The 8,446-nt window shown below is 29.0% G+C and overlaps 1 pseudogene; it reads right to left on the minus strand.

Moving 5' to 3' along the window:
• Positions 1 to 2,495: 2,495 nt before the first annotated feature.
• Positions 2,496 to 4,941, minus strand: LOC108769842 (facilitated trehalose transporter Tret1-like; annotated as a pseudogene).
• Between the last annotated feature and the right edge of the window lie 3,505 nt (positions 4,942 to 8,446).

The raw sequence follows: 8,446 nt of genomic DNA on the forward strand, positions 1-8,446 counted from the left end.
GATCCAATCTATGTCCCCACTGTGTTTCAGTAACATTTTCTGAGACACCCTGTATATAACAAATACAAAACAATAACGTTATCGAGTTGATACACTTAGAAAAATGTCCAGCGCTTTTGATCGAAATAACCGTACTCTAGTGCTTTTTCCGATCAATTTCAGGAATATCCAATGAAGTGACAAACATCTTTATCCGATGAAATGTAATTCCTAATTATATGTAAACGCAATATGGACCGTCATATGTCTATCCGCTAAAATTTCATCGCATGAACCTACAACTTAATCGAACATTAGACTTGAACAGATAAAAAGAGAGTATATTTTATCCGATTAAGTTTGATATCCGATTAATTGGAAGGCACTGGCCAATCACAGAATAGTTGATCTCGTGATCAGCGACATGTAAATCGTATGATCGCATTTTAATGTCATATTTAATTTTTTTCTTTTCCCAATGTTTGAATTTTCACTAATTTTTCGTCATTTTCCTCAATTAACTAAAAAACTGGACATGGTGATGGAGCAAAACGGCTTACGAATTCGAATTCAGTGATCTAAAATCTATAAGAAACACCTACTCTCGTTTGAGTTGCTCTCCAATTTTATATTATCTTGAAATATGCAAAGTTTTTTCTAAATTGAATATATGAAATGGAATATTTGATATGTATATTTTTGCATAGTAAAAGCTGAAATTGAAGCACATGTTAATAGCAAAGGTATAAGTAAACATAGCAAGCAATCAAAATAAAAGCAGGTCTATTAAACAAAATCTGCTGTTTTTTAAAATAATAAAGTAGCAAATTAGGAAACAGTATAATATATCCGCTTAATAAATATTATATTATACAAACATATAAATTTTTAATTTGCTTATATTTGTATTGGAAAGATAACGTTTAATTTTCAAACTCATTTTTGTTATTTAATATAAAATGAATGAATAATTATATATATATATATCATCCTGGACCCCTAGTTTTTGTACCCGATAAAAAACCGCCAAGTCTCAGTGATAACTTCAAGTGTGTCTGAGATTTCTAATTTTTTATGCAAAATTTTTAATTCTTTTTTGTGTTCTTGAACTTCTAATCAGCAATTGAAATAAATGTTTCGATTATATCAATACTATGAAATGTATTCTAGTGCGATAAAATAGAATTTTTTTATTATAGCTCTGTTTTTATATCTGCACTAAATTGTACTAGAATTCTGTTTCTCATTTTCGCCAAATATCAAACATATACGACTTATCTTACTTCAAGTTCCAGAAGTGTACACTAGTCCAGCTACAGAAAACAAACTTTATGATAATATGTATTTAATTTTTTCGTTAGGACATTTGACGTACTTAAAAAAAAAAATTAATAATACAAATAATATAAAAAAATACTTTTTCTCATACCTATGGTGTATGAGATACCAGAGATGATATGTGGATTCGTGGATAACACAATGGATGTTTCCTAGGATGAATTTTCGAAACCTTAGAGGAAACGCGGGAATGTTCTGTAATCTCTCTCTCCCCCCCCTCTCTCTCTCTCTCTCTCTCCCTCTCCCTCTCTCACTCTCAATATTTTTTCTGACAATTTGACATTCTTTTTGTACGTAAATAAATTTGTACGTTATAAAATTTAATTTTTCGCAAAATGCTTTTGTCAATACAGTAACAGTAATTTTTTACTTAAATATATATACGGCAATCTACAAACCAGATTATATAGAAAGCATAAAATTCATAACTTAATAATCATAACTTGATGAAAATAAGTCTTACAATCATAAATTAACTTTTTCAATACCAACACCAACTTTAGTCGGAATCCATATAACGAGCAGTGGATAGCATAGCGCCAACTATGTAGTCGGCATCCACGTAACGAACTATGGACATCAGCGATCTTATTTTATAAGATTATTACGTCAATTCCGCTAAGACGATTATAAACTCTAGGTGAACGCGTGACACGTATTAACGCATAAACATATGTCACGCTATCTTTAAAGTAGGCACATGTGTCGGAGTCCTCGGTACAGAAAAAGCTTATTCGTGGAGGCGTGCCGTGTAAGAAAAGAATTAAAATTCATTCGAAAGCTCTGGAATTATACTTTTAATGCTGTTAACTTTAATTAGAAATAATTTTTTTTACGGAAAAAATATACAACACTGTTTTTGAACCATTTTACAATTAATTAAAATCCTGACAGGCTCCAAATCCACGTTTTAAAAACAGCATTGTGTTTAGCGTGAAAAATCTTCGGGATCTACTATGGCATCTCGGAAAAAATTTGATATAAAACTATATAACTTTTTAATTATTTTTAATTAATTTTAATTAATTAAAATTTCGATTATTTTAATTATTTTTAATTAATCTCAATTATTTTTCAAAAAAATATCTGTTGCAAATGACGCGTTTACATTATTTGCAAACTCTTATATCAATTTGCATAAATTGCTTCAGCAACATTAAACTATTTGTTGCATTCGTTTAACATGTATCTTCAATTTTTTTAAATGTTTCATCTATCTGTAACTTGCCTCTAAAGGCATTTTCTATCTGTGTTTTCGTCTTCCCTAGTGTATCCGATAAAGCAATCATTAGAAAAACAGTAGCAATGATAGACATTATGCAGTAAAAATAAATGAGAGCATTTCTATCATGCGTCACCATTACTGGATACAATTGTATGATGATGTAGCTGTCCACAAGAGAAATGAAAGTAGTAAGCTACCCGAGAACATTCACATATTTAGTAGGATACAGTTTCGGAATCATGGAAGAAGAAATCGAAAAAAATCCAAATGCTCCAAAACCCTGCGATTTAGGGATTAATCCTAAACTTTATAATTAGCTAATATTGAGAAATCATGTTTAAGAAACTCTTTCAAAAAGATAATACCTAAAGTTGAATCTACGTTAGATTTCTGCCGAGGTCATGATAATAATTACTTTCCTAAAAGAAAATTATAACTATTGCCGAGATATTTATGAAAACATCATTTTCTTACCACATAGAAAAGAATACAAACAATAGGAATAGTTGTAACGCCAATGTCCTCAAAAAATTGCAGGCAAACACTGCTAAAACGCCCAAAGAAATTGATATACCAACACCAGACACAATCGAAATAGTTCGACGACCAATTCTAGTAAAATTTCGAAATTAATTATGTAAGTCTCTGGAATATTATCGATTTGAAAGATATACCATAACGAGTATCTAATGAGCATTTTAATAGAACGATCCACAGATTAATCACAAAAGTCCATAAAAAATATCACGACAGCTGTTGAGTTTAAAACATTTAAAATTACAGGTACAATATTAAATTTTCGCTAATTAGTATTCATAACTACGAAATTAATAACTATTGCTGTTGTCATTAATTATTAGATTTACTTCAACTATTGGTGTTTGATTTTTTATATGGGTGGATTATGTAGATTTATAATAAATTCATATTGAGTGTAGTTGTAGACTGTACAATAAATAAAAATAATTACCTTTTACAATATGCAGTGATTACAATACTTCCTAATTGAATTATTCCTACTGTTACGATGATCAAAAATGGATCTATTGTTATATTGACCCTGATGATAAGATCAACGGTATAAAATATAATCGCATACAGTCCACAAAGTTTCTGAAAAAGTAAATAGAGATTTAATAACACAAAAGGTTTCCACACTTCTGGTAAAAGGATTGTTCTCCGAATTCTCTTTAATATGCTGCACACATTCCAAGTAAGAAACCTATGTCCGGTCGAAGAGAAATCTATTCGGCAATTTTAGGATATTTTAAATTTATTTTCCGACTCGATATAGTATGTCATTTCGATAAACTCTTTCTGGAATTCTGTAGTTTCCTGACGCAGACCACGGATACAAAAGTAGAGCAATCCTAACGTCTTCCTTTCGGCCTTTTAAGAGCAACCACTAAGGACTCTCGCGGAAGGATAGAAAATATTGCATAAGACAAACAATATGGAGGATATGGAAAAAAATGCTGCTATTGACCTCCAGTCATTCTAGAATAATATAAATGTGTGTTTTAATAAAATATAAATATAAATAAAACAGAATATGAATATTAATTTATATTTAAATTTGATTATATGCCTATATGTTTTTTTTAATTACATATGTTATATGTGTATATTTATTACTTTAACAATATTAATGTCTAAAGTTTTAATTTGTCTATTTTTAGTAAAATTTAAAAATCGGTATTAATGCACTCAAATAAAATTCAAATAAATAAATTTTTTATTGTCAGAATGGCAGCAAATTAGGAATAAATTTTATTTAAAAAAATTGAACAGATTTGATTTCGTCTACGTCCGCATTAGCTAGCTCTAGTGAGAGTTGATATAACTGTTGATATAACTGATTGCAGATTGGCAGCAAAAATCGAACAAAACTTATCAAATGCAGATTCTGCTCGATTTCTGCTATTAATCTACGTCAAACTATGTACAAGTCTGCTTGATTTTTATCATCAATCTATTTTGAAGTCATGTAAAGAGTTTTTCTCTCACACTTTGTATGGCATTCGCCAGTATCTCATATAACGGATTCTGCATCAAAGTGTCCTTTCTGCCGACAAAATTTATCGGCAGGTACTTTGTAAAATTTCAAACAAACTTGTTTGACTGTATTGTAATTCCGTATTAGATAACGTGTGATGATTAACTCAAATTTTATCTAATTATTAACGATATTTTTATTTTCTTATTAATAAAAAATTATTTAATGCTCTTACCTGTAGAACAAATCCTAGAAGTTAAACGATCAGAATTCCGGTGCTAAGAGCTATAGTCGGGGTAACCGTAATGACTGTTTTCCATGAAGTAATAGAGATTTCTGCTTATTATATTCCAACAGAAACTACGCACATACCGATTGCAATTCCTGAAAATTTAAAAAGCATTCCTACGGATACGAAATTATATAAATAATATTAACTTTAATGTGTGTGTGTGCGTGCGTGCGTGCGTGCGTGCGTGCGTGCGTGCGCGCGTGTGTGTGTGTGTGTGTGTGTGATAATCTGTGGCGCCAAGTTAAATTCTACTATCAAAATAAAAAGTAAAACCCAAGTGATACTATTTTTATTATTATTTACTTAATCCAAATGGTATTATCTTTAATTTTTATGCATTGAAATCTAAATATACGTATGTATATCTTATTAAAGGATGTTCCTATCCCAATCCAAATGATTTAAATTCCTCTTAAATGAAATTATTATATCACAATTTATTCACACACACAAAGCCATTTCCTCTTCCAACTATAGTAGTGGTTATTTAATTCTCTTTCGAAATATTATACAAAACATTATCACAAATTTAAATAGAAAAATTTTTCATGTAAAAACACTTGGCGCTGCCAAGTCTGTCAATCATAAGTGGTCAATTCTACTAAACAGCAAACACAATTAATCAGTTCCACGGCCAATTAAGTAATTGGCGTTGGTGAAACCGGCTCGAATGATTCTTCACGAATCTTTTATACGTATATACATATCATTAGAATTAAGTAAATAACAAGAGATAGTATCATTTGTGTTTTACTTTTTAATTTGATGGAATTTAACTTGATTAGTTAAGATTGTAGCATCTAGGTTTTAATTTTTCATTTGATATATTAATTTTTTTCGAAGAGTAATAATTTTTGACAGAGAATTAAAGTTGCCATTACTTGGGTTGGAATAAGACGACCTTCAATAAGAATATCCTTGAAAAAAAATTAAAACTACTATTTTAATTGAGTTGAATACTTGGGTTTTATTCGATTCGATAATACGTAACAGCATTAAAACAATATTATTCGAAAAACAGTGTTTTAAATAAATACTTCGACATATTTAGTTGATCAAGAATATTTATTGCGTTGATTAATATTTAATTACTAAATAATTATAGCAAGTCATTGTATTTAAATGTTGGTAAGGAAAATTAAATAAAAATTTTATATTTTAAAAATATTTAACACACACACATAACAACATAGATCGAGGCTTCTGGAAGTGGCTAAGCCTCTATCTTCATTTTTATCCATTAAAATTACATAAAACGAAACGACGCTATAATCAACAGAAAATATATTGAGTTAGTATCAAAAACAAATACATATCTATCCACCTAGACGAACATTTCGACTTGAAGGACACAACTTTATCTCTTCATAAAATAGTAATACAGTTTTTCTATTGTTGATACTACTTTTAAAACTGACACATGTACCACCCATACATGTATTTGAGTCATACTTTACGTATTAATCATTATCATCGGGATTATTTCAGGTTTATAGTCTTCGTTTTATCGTTTTATTAACTTTATATATTTCGTGCATAAAATGAACATGTTTTCATGATTCAAAATATGATATTTGTATATCTGCAATAAATGTATAAAGATATAAGAAAATGTAGGTACTTGTTAGACTCGAAAACAATATCTTAACTGCATTTCTTGGGCTACACGTCTGCAATAAATCACAAACGTACATATTAATACTTCTTAAGCTTTAGTAAATAATGCAAGACGCGATTGCTTTATTTATCGATAAATTTTGATATAATTTTTGTTACGACGATTATGCACGCATTCGGGGAAGAAGCAAATACCTTTCCTAGAGCTAATGCAATCGGTAAGACCAATCCGAAAGAAACATTAGATGTTATAAGCATTAGTCATTTCATAATTAAATCTTATACTATAGCAGAATTTTTTTTTATATATAAACGAAAAATTTTTTTTGTAGTTTAAGCTGGAATTCATATCCTCAGTCACCGTTGTAAGTATATCGACGAGAAGGTGTCATTATTATACATATATTAATAAAAACGTAGGATAGAGTTTTGAAAAGCTGAACCCCCGATTTTCTTGTCGCATGACATACTACTGTATTTTGATGCCCTAATTACGAATATGATTATGAAAATTGCCGACAAGATCATTTTCAAAATCATTAACACTTGTAATGTAGGAAGATTGTAATTATTATTTATTACTTCATATACATATTTACCATTCTTATTCCTTAATAAAACTTTATAAAAACATTTTATAAGTCATTGTGTCATCATACGCGTTTTATTTATATGCATTATTTGTAAATTTTTCATAAGCCCCCCGTACATACCTCCCCTCTCCTTCTATGAGTAGCCATATATCCCATCGTTATGGGATATGCAGCAAAAGTACAAGGTTTCAAAAAGTTTATTTTTTAATGTGAAAAATAAATATTTCGGATTTCTAATATTTTTTTCATAGTAGTAGACAGTACAAAGTTTTTACTGATATAGTTCGTTTACTAAACATACTAAATAATACTTAAAAATTAAATTTTTTATAGGTGCGGCGTATATACCGGAGTTACCCTATCTCTCCTAGTAGCGATTTATTAACGATAACTGATTAAATATTCAGAATATATTGAATTAATACAGGGCCAATATTGTACGAATAAATTGTATTAACAAAGTTATACATATACATATAATTTATACGTATACATTAGATTTTTTAAACACCTATTAATTTTTGGAGATTGTTGAACGTGCTGCGTATAAATAAAAATGTAAAAACGGAAAAAACATAATTTTCCAAATATGTTCCAAATAAACAACAACAGATTGAAATGGATTGAAATTTTATCCATCCAAATACATATTTTGAATAGCGAAAACTTTATTTGGATTTAATTGAATTCAGTTAGATTCAATTGGAAAACAATTCAAATTGAGTTAAATTTAACAGATAAATCTATAACATCAAATTTAATTCAAATTTTAAATTGTATAATGACTTCGATTAGTATAAAATAATGACAATATTGAGGAACAGCAATTTAAATCAGGTCAAATTTGACACTACAAATTTAATAATAGGCCTTCTTTTTAGTTGAACTTTTTGCATCAGTTCATTTTTCTTGTTCTTTCCTCCTGAAGATAAAAGGAAGAAAGATGAACTGGTGCAAAAATTTAACTAAATAGAACAGGTCTAATGCAATTCAAATTCCGAATTTATGAATCAGTGAAATAATTCTTGCTCTGCGAATGTTGCACGAACAATGTTCTTTTTCAGATATACAATTGTTTTCGCAATTCGCATTGGTATTATCAATTATTATCGCTTCCAAGTTATAATGAATAATGATTATTAAAATTTCCATTAAAGAATAATCAACAGCAATATTGGTCTCATCACTGAATTTTCAATCCACATTAAAGTACATATGACAGAATAACGTTATAATATCTAAATGTAGAAATTTATGTAATAAATGGCTAGTTTATGTAATAAATGACTAATTTATATAATAAAAGAAACAAAACCAATGCATCTATTTACTCGAAAGATAGTAATTCTGATTTTATCTTCTAGAAGGGGTGGCACCCAGTTGGACACGGCTCAATTGGACACGAG

The sequence above is a fragment of the Trachymyrmex cornetzi genome, unplaced genomic scaffold (assembly GCF_001594075.2).
Source record: "Trachymyrmex cornetzi isolate Tcor2-1 unplaced genomic scaffold, Tcor1.1 scaffold96, whole genome shotgun sequence".
NCBI lineage: Eukaryota > Metazoa > Arthropoda > Insecta > Hymenoptera > Formicidae > Trachymyrmex > Trachymyrmex cornetzi.